The sequence below is a fragment of the Tenrec ecaudatus genome, chromosome 13 (genome assembly GCF_050624435.1).
Source record: "Tenrec ecaudatus isolate mTenEca1 chromosome 13, mTenEca1.hap1, whole genome shotgun sequence".
Classification (NCBI taxonomy): domain Eukaryota; kingdom Metazoa; phylum Chordata; class Mammalia; order Afrosoricida; family Tenrecidae; genus Tenrec; species Tenrec ecaudatus.
Window position 1 is genome coordinate 23,480,543 of NC_134542.1, and position 15,592 is coordinate 23,496,134.

General features: G+C 42.6%; 1 non-coding gene and 1 pseudogene across 1 annotated transcript; one reads left to right on the top strand and one right to left on the bottom strand.

Annotated features, from left to right (window-relative positions):
* Positions 1-426: 426 nt before the first annotated feature.
* LOC142425315 (U1 spliceosomal RNA) lies at positions 427-590 on the bottom strand. The gene has a single exon (XR_012779660.1). It is a non-coding gene; the product is annotated as a U1 spliceosomal RNA (small nuclear RNA).
* Positions 591-9,730: 9,140 nt separating this feature from the next.
* LOC142423817 (guanine nucleotide-binding protein G(I)/G(S)/G(O) subunit gamma-5 pseudogene) lies at positions 9,731-9,937 on the top strand (annotated as a pseudogene).
* The last annotated feature ends 5,655 nt before the right edge of the window (positions 9,938-15,592 follow it).

Genomic DNA, 15,592 nt, shown 5'->3' on the forward strand with positions numbered 1-15,592 from the left:
TCTTCTTTGAATAACAAAATTTTAATTTAAGTAACAGGTGAGTCCCTTAGTGATTCGATAGTAGAAGTCTCCTTTTCTCCAAGTGAGACCCGGGTTTCTCCCTGGTTCACGCACTGCGTGTGCAGCACCACCTTCCTATCAGTGCAGCTGTGCGGTTGCAATGGTGCTGACTAGGTTCAATGGTGCTGACTTAGTCTGGAGCTTCCAGACTAAGCTGGGCCAAGAAGAAAGGCCTGGGGACCAACTGCAAAAACTCAGCCAGTAAAAATCCTGTGAATCACAATGGTTTAACCAGTAACCCATTTTAATGATGGTACAGGACTGGGCAGCATTAGGTCCATGATGCATGTAATTTCCCACTCAGAAAAAGCAAGCAACGGCACCAGCATTTACACTAGCCCCAAACTGCACTCTTTTTTTTCTTAATAGGGGCGAGCATGAACGCAGTCTCCCACTACCACAAATTATGCAGTCGAGTTGCCCGCATTGGGGGAAATCGCAGGGGTCAGCACAGCCGCAGTGCAATGGATGAACCTCGCCCTGGGAAAACCACCTTCCTGATCACAGCGTCTTCCCTGCCAGGTGAACACTGAACTGCACTCTTTACTGCAAATGTTGGCCAGATTGCTCTGGGAAGAGGCAAATCGTAAATATTTTCTGCTTTGCAGACAGGCCCAGCAGTCTCTGTTGCAACTACTCAACTCTGCCACTCTCAAAGGAGAGCAGCCGCAGGCAAGCTGTAAATGGGTGAGTGTGGCTGTGTTCTGATTCAGCGTGTATTACAGAAATCCCTATCTGACACACCGGCAGTAATTTGCCAACCTGTGGGTTCTGCGGGTCCACTACAGCTCATTTGCTTCGGAAGCCCCTCCCCCTCCCCCTCCTTGCAAGCTGCGCTGACCCAGAGTTCTGTCAGCAGCTCTTATGTCTTCTCACACTCAACAGTCTTCCACAGTGATCTCATATATTTTCACTTGTTGTGCTGATGGCTATAAGAGCACCATCTCTAACCTCTGTCCGTCTCCTGTCAGCCAGATGCCTATATCCTGGGGCTTGCCCAGAGAGCCCAGTGTCCCCTTCATAGATCCACTTAGGCAGTTCCTGGGTAGCACAGATTTTTAAGAGCTCAGACATTAATTGAAGGATCACGCGTATAACCCTATGAAGCACAGTTCTACTGTGACACACACTGGGTTGCCCTGAGCTGGAATCAAGTCCAAGGCAACTAAGAACAACAACAACTATCCACTTCAGTGTTCTGTGTTAGCATTATTATTAGACATGGCTCAACAATAGACCACTGTCTTCCCCATAAAAACTGTTCCGTCTTTTGTGCCATCTGCGTCATGAACGGCACTCCCAAACATGTCATTGTTCACGCCAAAGACACCGGAACTGGATCCAAAGTGAGGATGCACACTATGGAATATGATGTACAAAAGCTGGGAACTCTAGCCAGAAACAGCAACATGGATGGGTCTCAGAAATACAGTGTGGAGTGCGAAAATTAATGTGTCTGAGACATAATACCACTCATGTAATGCAGAGCTCATTCATTAAATAATAAAAACAACCCTTTATCTTTCTGAAAGTTACATTCAAAACCTGCCTCATATACCAAGCACATTAAAGAATGGGGGCCTTGTGGTAAGAGGGGAGAAATGGAGCGGGGATGAGGGCAAAGGAGAAATAACAATGTAAACAAACTTAGAGAAGGAGCCCTATGACAACACGTGCTTAACACAAAGCTCTGTATTTGGAAAGCTTGCTTTAAAGAAAAACAACTCCACAAGACTCCAAACAATGTGTCAAGCTGACTTCAACTTATGTGTTTTAAAAAAAAAGAAACCCTCACTGCCATTTAGTCAATTCCAACTCATAGCAACCATTTAGGATCGAGTCTAACTGCCCCAGTGAATTTCTGAGTCTGGAACTCGTTACAGGAGTAGAAAGCCCCACCATTCTCTCACAGGCTGGGAGTTATGTGTTGGTGCCATAGAAACGGGTAAAAAATCATAATGATAATATTTCAGGATTTGAAGCAGTTGTGGTTACACGGTAACGTACTTTTCAATGTTTTAAGTCTCACCTAGATGTCATAGTTATGTGACACAAACTTTGTTCATCTCATTCATAATCAGAATTAGGTTGCGCTTCTCAAACTTGCTCCCCATCGCAAAAAACAAAAAAAAAAAGATCTGTATCAGTCAGTTTCAACATGTGCATTTCTTGAAATCACTTGCTTTACTTAGCTGTCCAGACATGGTGTGGCATTTCAAGACACAGCCCCCCATCCAACGGCGCATGATTTGACCAGACATATGCCATGACATCATTACATAACATGTCTGTAGATAGAGCACATAAAATTTTATGAGCAGAAACTTGAGAGGATCAACTTGTCAGCTTGAATTTAGAAAATGATTGCTTGATCAACAATATAGATGCAGTCTATGAAGTTTATTTTCTAGAAGAATTATTCAAAGTGAAAGTACCACTTTGCTGCTAGAGAGAGCGTATTCCAAGATGCTCAGGGAGACAGTCAGATCCTGAGCTTTTCTGATTTAGACTGAACATGCACATACCGGATGAGAGCAAGAGATGGCTATATTTTCAAGCATAGGAAACACAAAAAGAGTTTATTTGTATTTTAGTATCTTATTTTAGGAAAATAATATAGATACTTTGATTGATTACTAAATTTTATACTTTTTCATAGGTGATAAAAACATCATATATATGAGAAAAAAGAGAGAGAACTAAGTGTATATTACCTCTCCTCCTGGTCATTCATAATCACTTAAATTCTATTCAATTCTGCTTGTTGATAGACACTAGCCTGGTCTTTCTCCTGTTGAACTTCTAGGTGGTTTAGAACTACCAGTTTTTCAGTTGGTAGCAGTGTTTAATGGTGGTACGACCGGGGTTCCATTTTAAACTGATAGTGATATGCACACTAGACATCAGGATCATGCATAGGAAAGATTGTGATGGAAACAAGGGTCATTTCTAGCTCTTGTTCTCAATTTCTCCTCTTCGCCATCCTTCCCCTCACCTTCCTTCCCTCATTCGACTGTCACACAGGTTCTTACTTCTGCCAGCTCATTCCAAGAATGCCCATCTCAGTGCCTTTACCCAAACCATCTCTGCACTGGGTCTGCACAGACAGCAAGGTGCAAAAGTTTTAGAAGCAATGAATCATGTATAAGAATGTCCGCATTATCTACAAATAGGGATCAACACTGAAGTGGGCTGAAACAAGTATGAGTTATTCATAAGTGCCTGAAAATGTAATTTGAGGAGGTAAAAATGAATTATGATACAAGAGCTGCTGGTCTTGTATTTCCTGATAAGTTGGCAGTGATTGATAATGAGCTGATGTGTGGCTCCCTTTCCCTGCCATAATTGAATTTTCGTAGATGACAGGAAGCTCTCACCCTAAGAAATGTGAAGATCCCAATCCCTAATGGCACCCCCAGCCAGGGTAAAGGATACCTTTGGCTAGGGAGGGACGTGGGGTGGAGTTCATCCAGGAGACATCATCTAAGACTGCCACATGCCACACAGCGCTGGCTGCCCCTCCATCCAGCCTAGGTTCTATAAATACTGGCCTTTAATTCCATTAAAAAGTCCCAAACTAAATGATGGCTTTACATGTTCTCATTTTGAGTGCGTTGACAAGTTTCTTTGATTCTGTGTTCTATATTGAGCATGCAGTGCCTTCTTTTATACTTCAGATTTTCTGATGGTGGTGAATGTGCTATGGAAAATCATCATGGTAGACACGAATGATATTACAGTGATTATTACTTGAAGCCATCTGAAAGCACATCTTACTTCTTTCCCGAGAATTTGCTACTGTTGTCTTCTTATAGCTTTCACTTCCCAATGACTCTGAAATCGTTCATGTTTTGCAATCTCATGGACTATGGCAAGTTATAAATGATGGGTTGCATCCAAACCTTTGGGACAGCCGCGTGGACTCACTGGTGTCCGATTACATCCAGTCTAGGTTTCAATTGATAAGTCCAAGCCCCTTTCCTCAACCTAAACTGCTCTGTCACCATATCCAGCCAAGGATCGCCCTCTCTTGAACAGAAGATTTTAAACCTGGCTCCACATGATGTAAAGATAAACAAAAACATTGTTTTTTCTTACACAAACGTAAATCACTAAGTTTAGATGGTACACAAGTAAAGAACCAAGTTAATTGTAATGCAATCACATATCAAATCATTGTTGGTTGCAGTCAAATTGATTCCACTCATGATGGTCCATGTGTGTCTGAATAAAACTCCACAGGGTTGCAAGCTAGTGACCTGTCAGGAGCAGCTGGTCATACCTGCCTTTGGAGTTGTCTTAGGTTGGGGTGGGGAGGGTGAACCGCCTACCTTCTGGCTCATAGTTGAGTCCCTGACTAGTGTTATTTCTGTGAGGTGCTATTGCGTCAGTGCTGGCTCATAGTGACCCTACATACAACAGAACAAAAAAACCCACTTCATCCTGTGCCATCCTCACATGTTTGAACCTGTCGTTACAACAACTGTGTCAGGCCGTCTTGTTGCGGGCTTTGCTCTTTCTTGCTGCCCATTTACCAAACTTGATATCCTTTTCCAGGGGCTGTTCTTGCCTGATAACATGTCCACAGTTTGTGAGACGCAGTATTGTCATCCTTGCTTCTAAGGAGGCTTCTGGATATATTTCTTTTAAGATAGGCTTCCTGGTTCTTTGAGCAGCCCACTGTGCTTTCAATCTATTTTTTTCATAGGCATAACAAAATATTTTGTAAAGGATGCACACCGAATGCCTTCAACAATTACCATCAGAGAAAGGGGCTGTGCCAAAGGGAGATGGAGAATTGCACTCACAACTTTATAGATGGCTTATATGCTTGAATTTATCAATGCAGATTAATTTTATGCAATTTTTATAATAAAGCAGTTATAAAAAATAAAGCAGTTATAACATCCTGGGATTATCTGCTCTTCATTCTCAAAAACAAAGAAGCAAAAGCAGAGGACACTAGGATTGGCAACGGGCTTGCACGCGTCATCTAGTGGATGCGTGATTCTTTCCTTCCATTGCACATCCATTAATTGTTCTGTGGAACACGGAGCCCTGTGAACCTCCCACTGCTACCTGACACCGATGTAGACATGGAGGGAGTGGCCATCAGCCACGGCGCGGGTCAACTCACAACGGGAAGTTCTATGGGGCAGAGGTACCAATTTTCAGGGAGGACACAGACGTGTTCCTAGTGCTGTGCCTTAAGTGAAGGATGTGGACATGCAACAATTGTTTTAAAAACTCAAACTCCACCATAGGTGCCCATGCGTTGACTTTATTTCCACTGAACAAAATTATGAAAACAAAGTGAAATTGATTGATCTCTTGGTAATCCATCGTCCGGTATTTTTTGGCAACATGTTTAGGGAGTTAAAGCATTTTGAAAAATGAGTCCTCAAAACACAACATTAGTTTACTACCTAAAACAAAACCCTTCGTTACACACAAATCAACCAAGCAGTGTTCTTTTCGGCATAATTCTTTTTCTTCATAGAAAGGAAAGTCAATTTATGCTTTTTTTTAGATATATAAGCAAAAAGAAAACAAAACAAAGCCAAAAAACAGTGCTTACAAAGCTAACAATACTTCCAGAGTTGACTGTATTTAGGTATCTGCCATCAGCAAATTACAATCAACGTGGAAAATAAAATAAAATAAAATATCATGAAAACATTAGCTTGACCAAACCACACCGTCTACTCTTAGGTCACTTCCAAACATGGAGAATAAAACTATTCGCCCTACCTCTTCTGCATTTTAACTAGTCCCCTTAGCTAATTAGACGAGATCCGGCCCATCTTGTCAGTACCACACATTGTTAACGGAGGCTGTGAGCCCCTGCGCTAACGACTTCGTCATCATCCTGCTCGCTGGAAACATTAGGCAAATGAAACACCTTCTTCAGAGATCTGTGATTGAAAGACTTCATGATGAAAACAACCAGCAAACCCATTGGGGCTGAGTTAGCCAAATGAAGATGAAAATTATCATCAAGATTAACAACAGTTGGACAGAAATCCAACAAAAACGATGATAGGGACGAGAATAATAATGCCCTCAATCTGCTGTCAGTTCATGGCGAAGATGGGGGTCTCTACGTGGTGCTAATGGGTAAGTATTTAGCTACCAACCGACTGATTGGAGAGCCACGTCCACCCAGAGGAACCACGGAAGAAAGTCCTGACAATCTACTTCCAAATGCTCAGTGATTGAGAATCCTATTGAGCAATTTCGAATCTTCCACACATGGGGCTACCATAAGTCTGGGACAAGGTGGGAGCTACATAATCTGGTGCCAACTTGAGACTATTAAGAGTAAAGGGGTGAAGTTTAGCTTGTCAATCAGGTCGCTGCTTAATGACCTCATTTGGAGACACTATGGAGATACATAACTCGCTGGAGGCAGAACACACACACTATCTACTTGGTATTCATGATGACAAGACACATGGAGCTACACTAGAGTCCTGGAGCTGGAGGAGCCACATGGAGACCCACACCAGCACTGAGATGCTTCTACCACCACTGGATCCACAAGACTTTCCACCCACTGGCCTGTGATCTTCCTCCATTTGGCATCATTGCATGGTTGCGTGAGTCTAAAGAGAAATTTGTGGACTAGTATCAACATATGGGGTAATATCAGACTTACGGACTTGATCTGGACTAGGCTGGGGTGTTTTCTTAATGTACAATTGCTCTTGGATATAAAGTTCTCTCTGACATACATATGAATTTGTTTCTCTAGTCAATCTGGACTAACACAGACCACTGACATCAACTGATGTTTTAATGGTGATAGTAAAATCTTAAACCATGGGGTAAGAGTAATTCCACCAGACGCATAACCACTAAATGTGTCTGTTCCTACCTCAAAGTCAACTAGAATGTAACTGCAAACATGAGGTCTGCTATTAGTTAAGGCATACTTGTTTATTAGTGTGTAGAGGAAGGGATTTGTACGTGGGAAATGATAAGGCATAATTACAATAAAGATATTTTTTACACAACTATTAAGTGCTAAGAGTGCTGCTTTTAATGCTCTCAGTGGACCTATTGAAAATTGTGATATGTATACACATTATCTATTTACTTCTTTCTATTTAAATGTGACCATGTTTCCCTATGAACTATTTGATTACAGTAGTGTGCCTAATGAAATTGTCCAGTATCTCTTTATAAAACCAAAATGATGAGATTTATGAGCATCAGCTAACTGAGAAAATAAAAGCAATCCTTTTCTTTAAAGTGAAGTAGTGGTATTTACACAATCACTTGGAAGCTATGTTGTCAAGCCCCATGAAGGATAAGGAATTATTCTCAACTAGATTAAATGTCTCTGCAAGACATGCTTCCAGAAAAGAAAGAGATAAGGGCCATCTCTTTGAGCGATAGGGAAGTTTGTCTAATAATCTTCCTTGCCACGGAATCATTCTCTCTCAATTCTTTTCACACAGAGCAGTGACTCAGATCTTGGAGCAGAGAAAAGGAAAAAGTTGCAAGAAGCTAAGCATACTTCACTTTTTTTTCATATTTCTGAGCTGAGCTGGCGAACATATCTTCTTATTTGATTCCATGAAAGATGTTTTTGTGTTTCAAGCAGAAAGGACAACAGACAACTAGAGGGGGAGAGGAAATGAGTAACTTACAGTAGGTGAATAAAATGATCGTTAGACCCGCTGCCACCATGTGGATCCCGATGTACAGAAGCTCTATGTTCTAGAGCAGAGCCGCTCCGTGGAATTTTCTTGGTTGCAATCTTTACAGAAGCAGAACGCCAGGCCTTCCTTGTATGGCACCCCAGAGAAGATTCAAACCTCCACACCTGGAGGTACAAAGTAATGGTGCTACCTGAAAATATAGAGGAGCAGCTTTTAAAATAAAAGCAGATCTCTATCATTTTAATGAAAATCCAAGTGATATTTTAGACTCTTGATTCTCTTCCTTAAAACAAATCAGTGCACAATAATCATCGAATGATCATAAACCTAGAGGTATTTTCTTTCTTTGCAATTGCTCAAGTTGAAAGGGGTCTCCTGAGACCATTGGATCTCCATTTTTCTTGACACATATTCCAAGATTGCCGTTCTAGAAGCACAATACAGACACATGCCACATAATATGCTTTTGAGTAATATCCAAGCATATATGCATCTGTGATCCTATAAAAAAATGAGAGTTCAGAAAGCTTGACTGAGAAATGGGACTAGTGAACACAACAGCAAACACGTTCATCTCACGTCTCTTATATGCAAAACAACGAGGCTACCAGGCACACAATGGTACAGTACATAGATAACCTATAATGTGTATGTCTTGGTAACCATAATAAACCCTATGCTATTAGCATGTGTTTGCATCATACAGTACTGTCTGTCTAAAAAGTCTACCTTATAAAGACGTAAGCCTCAGTGCACAGGCAGCCATCTCATCCATCGCAATATCATGCATCACGTGTGGTAGAGCATTAACTTTCAGTTTAATTCTCTTTAGAAAATATTACTATGATGTATATCAAAGCTCCCAAATGTCACAACATGAGTGCTAAAGCAAAGGCGGTAGCAGCAAGTGGCCACGGCGCAGTCTTTATTTGGAAGAGAAACAAAGGGTTCTTAAAAGACAGGATGCTGGAAGGTCCGTGAATGCTATTGCTTGTGCTGATGGGTGTGTCTGGAAAATATGTGTTCTTATCACACCCCACCTTTGTCCACAGAATCTACAGTGGACTCTCAGTGACATGTACCAATAATGCTAAGTGAGATCTAGATCCTCTTCAGGTAAGTCACGTGGCCTTGGGTCTTTACAAATGATTTCTCCCAGGAAATTTGAGATGGGAGAGCCCTTCTCACAAGGCTTGCCTTGCCTTGCTTGTTTCCCACGGCACACGGAGCCAGAAGCCAAAGCTACATTCACCGCCACACCCGCAATTCATTTCAGCTCCCTCAGCCCTCTAGACAGCAATCTGATGGGCCTCTGAAGAAGTATCCACTTGTTTGTTAAAAACAAATAAGCAACGTTGCTGGACTCAACAAAACGATTTGTGTGGCAGTTATATAATCTCTTGTCAACTTGCGAGGGCGGGGAGTCTAGCCTGTCAATCAGGTCACAGCTTAATGACCTCATTTGGAGGCACTAAAGAAATAAATAGCTGACTGGAGGCCAGATACACACACTCTCTGCTTGACATGCTTGTTGATAAGCCACACGGATTCACGCTGATGGCAGCCAGAGCCCTGGAGCTGGAGGAGCCACGTGGAGACCCACACCAGGCCTGAGATGCTTCCACCACCACAGGATCCACAAGACTTTCCACAACATTCTTTCTGGTGATCTTTCTGCATTCGGTATCATTGCACGTGCTGTGTGAGTCTCAAGAGGAATTCATGGGCTAATATCAGACTTAAGGGCTAATAGTGAACTCGTGGACTTGATCTGCACTAGGCTGGGATGTATTCTTAATATACAATTACTCTTTTATATACACTCTTTCTTATATACATGAGTGTCTATGAATTTGTTTCTCTAGTCAACCCAGACTAACACAATTTGTTATAAAATGTTCAACAAATAGGGTTTGGGGGCCTTGCCATCTTGCGCGGCCAACTCACCCGCCGAGCCAAGCAGACAACCGAGAAACGGACGTCTCTTTGCCCTGTTGCTCACCATGTCTGGCTCTTCCACTGTCGCCACCATGAAGAAAGTGGTTCAGCAGCTCCGGCTGGAGGCCAGGCTCGACCATGTGAAAGTTTCCCAGGCAGTTGCAGATTTGAAACAGTTTTGTCTGCAGAATGCACAGCATGACCCCCTGCTGACTGGAGTGTCTTCAAGTACAAATCCCTTTAGACCCCAGAAAGTCAGTTCCATTTTGTAGGAAGAGGAATCTTTCAAAGGTTTCTTAAGCCACTTCTCACGAACCAGTGCCTATTCAAGGAGAGCTAAATGTGAAGCTTGTACAAAAGCTTGTCTTCACAGTTACATGTGCCATCCTACACAAACTTCTAATTTGTCAGTCCTTAACACCCACGTCTCTGAATTTTCATGAATTTCTATTTCACGAGGGTTGTTTTATATGCACTGGCATCTGCATATAATAAAATATATAGTACAAATTTTTAAAGGGTTTTTTTTTGAAAAAAATAAATCCTGGTCCTTTTTAATAATGGCTTACCATTTAGTCTCAAAAATATTTTTGAGTGGACTGTTGACCTATTGACTTGTGACCTATTGTGGAGGGGAAGGGACAGTTACTGGAGTCTGTGCATGCAAGGGCTTTGGGTGGATACACATGTACACGTACACAGTTTCAGGTATCAGGAGACTCTAACACGTCAGTGTGCTTGACCTTTTAGTGGTGAAATTAATGCTGTTGTTTTGTTTGTTTATCCTGGGGTTGGGGGTACACGTGCAATTTATGTCCATAAATGTTTACTTATTTCAACACTCTTTTTTCCCATATGCACATTTTCACCTTTTTGTTTTTGACTTTGCTTTTAATATTTTACTTCTCTTAGGCTAAAATATTGAAGACTTTAGCAATTAGCTTTGCCTGGCTATTTCTACAACAGGATTATAAATTACTCACTATCCCAACAGTTTGTTTGTAAAGCTTTGAATTCAGCTTCCTAATCTAGGCGCCCTTTCTTCAGCAATGCTTTTTCATGGGAAAATGGTAAGAGCAAGGTATCAAACGGTGTCACATTATAATTGTAGACAATTGTAGTCTCATCCTCCCTTCTCAGCAGTGGACAGCCTGTACCTTCTTTGTAGCCTGTCGTTAGTCTGGAAGCTCTACTGAAACCTATTCACTCTGGCTGACCCTGCTGGCATTTGAATGACCAGTGGCATAGCTTCCGGCATCACAGTAACACACAAGCCACCACAGTACAAGCTAACAGCCGACGGGTCCGAACTCCAGGGCACGGCTGTGTCTCTGTCTGTTGTCGGGGAAGATCCCCGTCTTGTCAGCCACCGTAGCACCATCATTCTTGAGTTCCTCTGCCATCTTCATTCAGTCATCATCTCCTCTTGTCCCCGTTGTGCTTCTTTCTGTGTCTAGTTTGGCTATTTGATAACACAGAACTGATTAGGTTTAGGAAGCCTCCTACATTGACGTGGCCTAATTTTCATTAAAAAGAAAGCCTTATTCCCCAAAGGGATCATACCCACAGGGCCCTCACTGCCACTGAGTCAATCCTAGGGACCCTACAGACAGGGTGGAGCTGCCTGTATGGGGTTTCCAAGGCTGTCGATCTTTCCTGGAGTCGAAAACCTCATCTTGCTCCTTTGGAGAGTTTGAACTGCAGACCCAGTGGTTAGCAACTCAGCACTTAACCTGCCACACCATCAGTGTCCCTCATAGGTCGCACCTTCCTTACAAAGGTCTCCTGAGTCTCTGCTTTGTGTCAGACGCTTTACAAATACAAGTTTTATCTTCAAGGCCGCCTTGATGTACAGCTACTGTTATCCCCAGTTTCCAGACAAGCATGTGGTCCCAGGAGCTCAAGTAGCTCCAGAGGACACGAGAGCTGAGAGTAGCATTCAGATTTGTTGCCTTCAAAGTCGAGCTTTTCCGACGGCACCACCCTGCCAGGTAACAAAGAGTATCGGTCTCTTCCGGTCCCATGGCTACCTATTCCAGGGCCTATCTGCTTCTCAGTAGTTTTGTTTTGCTTTCACAAATAAGATCATTGATTTGCCATTATTAAAAGTCTGAATTTTAAAATGGCTCTTGATCTGGTGGCTCCTAGCCATCAGCTTCTTCCACTTTAGCACCTGTCTCATCCCCAGAATGACCACTTTTACCAAGAAGCTCCAAGGGTTTTCCTGATTCAAACTTGAGCTTTCTTTTGACTTTTCTGGTGAACACATCAGGGAGACAATCGGTAGATGGGCAAGCCTTTTCTACGTCTTTCCCAATGCTGGCTAAATCAGTGGATGGACCACTTCTTGCAAGTCATTTTTCAGCACCTCTTGCTCATGATTTCCATCATTTTCTTTCGGATTTGGTGCTGAGCATAAGAAGTCCTGGATCTGATGGTTGTGTTTTTTAGTAAAACCAACGCAGAACAGGTGAAGCAGATAGCCAGCAGTAGTCTTGACGTCAGCATGAGCGTCAGTCATGGTCTGCCATTCCCTGGCCACGGAGCACGGGTCCCAGGGTGAGATCCAGGCCATGGAAGTTGGCCAGGCAGTCTGGGTTTTCTAAAGGCAACTTCATCCTTGTGCAATCTTGGTTCTTTGAGTCCTGGTGACTGGGGCTTTTCCCATCTTTCTTATAGTGAACATAGCAGATGCTTTCACATGATACCAATCTTTCTTAAAAACGGATCAACCCACTTACACTTTCTTCTTGGCTCATTTTTTGCCACCTCTTGTAAGGCGCTCATTCTTGCCGGCAGCCAGGGTGCCCCCCAGGGCCAAAAGGGAAGGTTTCTCTATCTTTATGTGTGCAGAATTCCAAAATGATTTTCACTCTGGAGAGGAGTATAGAAATCCACTTGTAAAAAGATGGCTACGCGGGGTACAGTAACTACAGCCAAGAGAGTGAAATGTTTAGCAGCAGACTATTGCACTGTAGAGATGGATGTGATTAAGTCAACAATGGAAGTGATTCAAACAAGAGTTCATTGTTTTAATTTCAGGAGAGAATCATAGATATTCATAGGCCAGGCCTCGCTATGTATTTCAGAAAACCTTAATCTTTGCTCTAGGCGGGTTAGATGGAGTGATCTCTTACTGGATGGTCCCTAGACATCCCACCTCCTCACATCCTGTAAGGAAAAGATGGCTGGTGAGTCAGCAACTACGTTGGGAATCAGCCCAGAGCTTCTGGAATAGTAGGTTCAACGTGTAAAAATGAGGATAGTCATCTATCGTAATTTTTATCCCTTTCCTGCGTTTCTTCTAAAGATATGGCTCATTTAAAATAAAGTCAAAATGTCCAGCCACACACTGGGAGTGATTGGGTGGGTGGGGGTGGGGAAATATTTATGGCATTTCTCTTTTTATGTTTTAGGCAAATATACAAATAACATAAGGAATTCAACTCGTGGCTTATGTTGTTGTTACGGGGTGCCATCAAGCCCGTTCCGGCCCGTGGCTACCTTATCTATGTGCAACAGAAGGCCAGGCTGCCTGCTCCTGCCCATCCTCACAATCGTTCCTGTTCTTGAGCCTGTCGTTGCAGCCACTGCCTCAGTCCATCTCCTTGAGAGACTTCCTCTTTTTCGCTGCTTCTCCACGTTACCAAGCATGATGTCCTTCTCCAGGGGCTGCTCTCGCCTAACTAAATATCTAGCATCCGTAAGATGACGTCTTACCACCCTTGCCTCTAAGGCTCACTCTGGCCATCCTTCTTCCAAGACAGATTTGTTCGTCGTTTTGGCACTCCGAGGTACCTTAAATAGTCTTCTCGAGTACCATCGAGTACCGTCATATGCAAGAAGCAACCCAGGGACTTGTACTTGACTCCAGTTCCCAGAGACCCTGTATAGGATTGCTGAGGCTGGGAATCTTGACGGGAGCAGATGGCCTCAACTTTCTCCTGCAGAGCTGCTGGCAGATGTTAGCCTCCTAGCTTGTGGTTAGAAGTCTAGAGCTTAACCTACAGCACTTCGATAGACTGATAGATAGGGAGCCACAGAAGATAGCCATGCACACAAGCCCCGATTACATTCCTAGTTAGGCACAATGGGTTAGCAATTGCCTGCCGATGCAAAAGGTGCTTGTTCAGACCCACCAGACACTCCAAAGGGGCGAAAGACCCAGTGGTCTGTACGTGTCAAGATCTGCAGCCTTGGAAACCCCATGGGACAGTTCAACCTTGTCCTATATGTTGCTGCTCTGTGCAACGAGCTGATTTTAACTGTGTAGTAAACATGCTTACACATATTACAGAGCAAGATGCAACACTGATCAGAGATCAAAACACCAAAATACTTTGACACAAATTAATTTCGTTTTGAAAACTAAATTCAACTTTGCTTCATTTTGTAAGGCAGTTTTCTATGCTTTTCTCCTGTGTTCTGACGGAAAATAGAAATTACTAACAGAGTTCTAAGGGCTAGCGGAATGCCAACAAAAATATGTAGCTAACCAAAAAAGCTAGCATGTTTTATGTTTGCTTTGAATATTTTGTTCTACTGGTTTGTTGTAGGATGTTGGTTAAATATAATACAAATTAATTTAAAAGGAGTTGGGAAGAGAATGCAACTTCAAGAAATATAACGATATAATCCAAGTGGTTTGCATAATCTCCCCCATTTGATTGGAGAGAAGCCTTCTCTTGTTAGGTACTTGATCTCATGCCAACAGATAATTATGTTCAGCACAGCACAGACCTAGTTTCCAATGTGGACATTGAATCACTTCCTTTCTATGGAGCCGGAGACATACAGAGGCAGGGCTCAGGCTTTGGTTCATTCGCTCAAGTTACACATCATAGACTTGGACCTCGAGGTCTCATCAATCTCTTGCTTTAATTTTGAATCCTATTTGGGGGAAAATTGAGAAAGAACCCCATGGTGTCCTTCAACCTTCAGCATCCTATCACCTCATGATCTGAAGTCAAAGTTCAATTATAATAACCCCAAATAAGATCCAATAACCACATGGAGCATGGGCAGGATAGCTACAAAAACAAGGAAACAAGACATTTCAGCCAGCTATCCACAAAATGTATAATTAGCACAGCTGCCTCAATTATAAATAAAAACCAAACCAAACTCACTGCCATCCTGTCAATGCTGACTCATAGCGGCCCCCTGTGGTTTCTGAGACTGTAACTGTTTACAGGAGTATGAAACCCAGTCTTTCTCGCAAGGAGCTGCTGGAGGTTTTGAACTGCCAGCCATGCAGATCAAAGCCCAAATGAATAACCCCTACACCACAAGGGCTCCTTTGAATTATGAATACTTTGTTATATTTCTGAATTATATTTTCCTCTTGAGTAAAATATCATATTACAAAGTTTTCGTGGTCTACTTGGGCTGAAAAGGTTTAAGGTGAAGGTCGACTGTGAAAAGAAGGGGAAATGAGGGCATTGTTCCAAATTTGCAAAAACCTAGTGCCTACGAGTTGGGCTAGAATCCACAATGTCAGCAGTTTGAAACTACCCGCCAATCCATAGGAGAAAGATGAGGCTTTCTACTCAAAGAGTTATAGTCTCAGACACCCACAGGGGCAGGTCTACCCTGTAATGTGAGGCCACTATGAGTTGGAATCAACTCAATGACAGCAAGTTTGGTTTGGGTGACATGCCTTTTCAGATATGAAACAAAGATAGCATGCACAACAGTGAGCCCGATTTAAAGAGTCAAACTTCAAAGCCAGTAATGAAAGTTTCTAATTGTACCAAGGGTCCTCAAATGCCATCTATAAACTAAGAACTCCTAACTGTATCTCTCTAGGTCAGACCTTGACTTGGGGCTTCTAACTTGACATCAACTCCTGTTATCTGCAGCTGGATAGCCCATACAAAATGAAACGCCCGATACTTTCCCCTCCACCAACTCCCATGAATCTGATT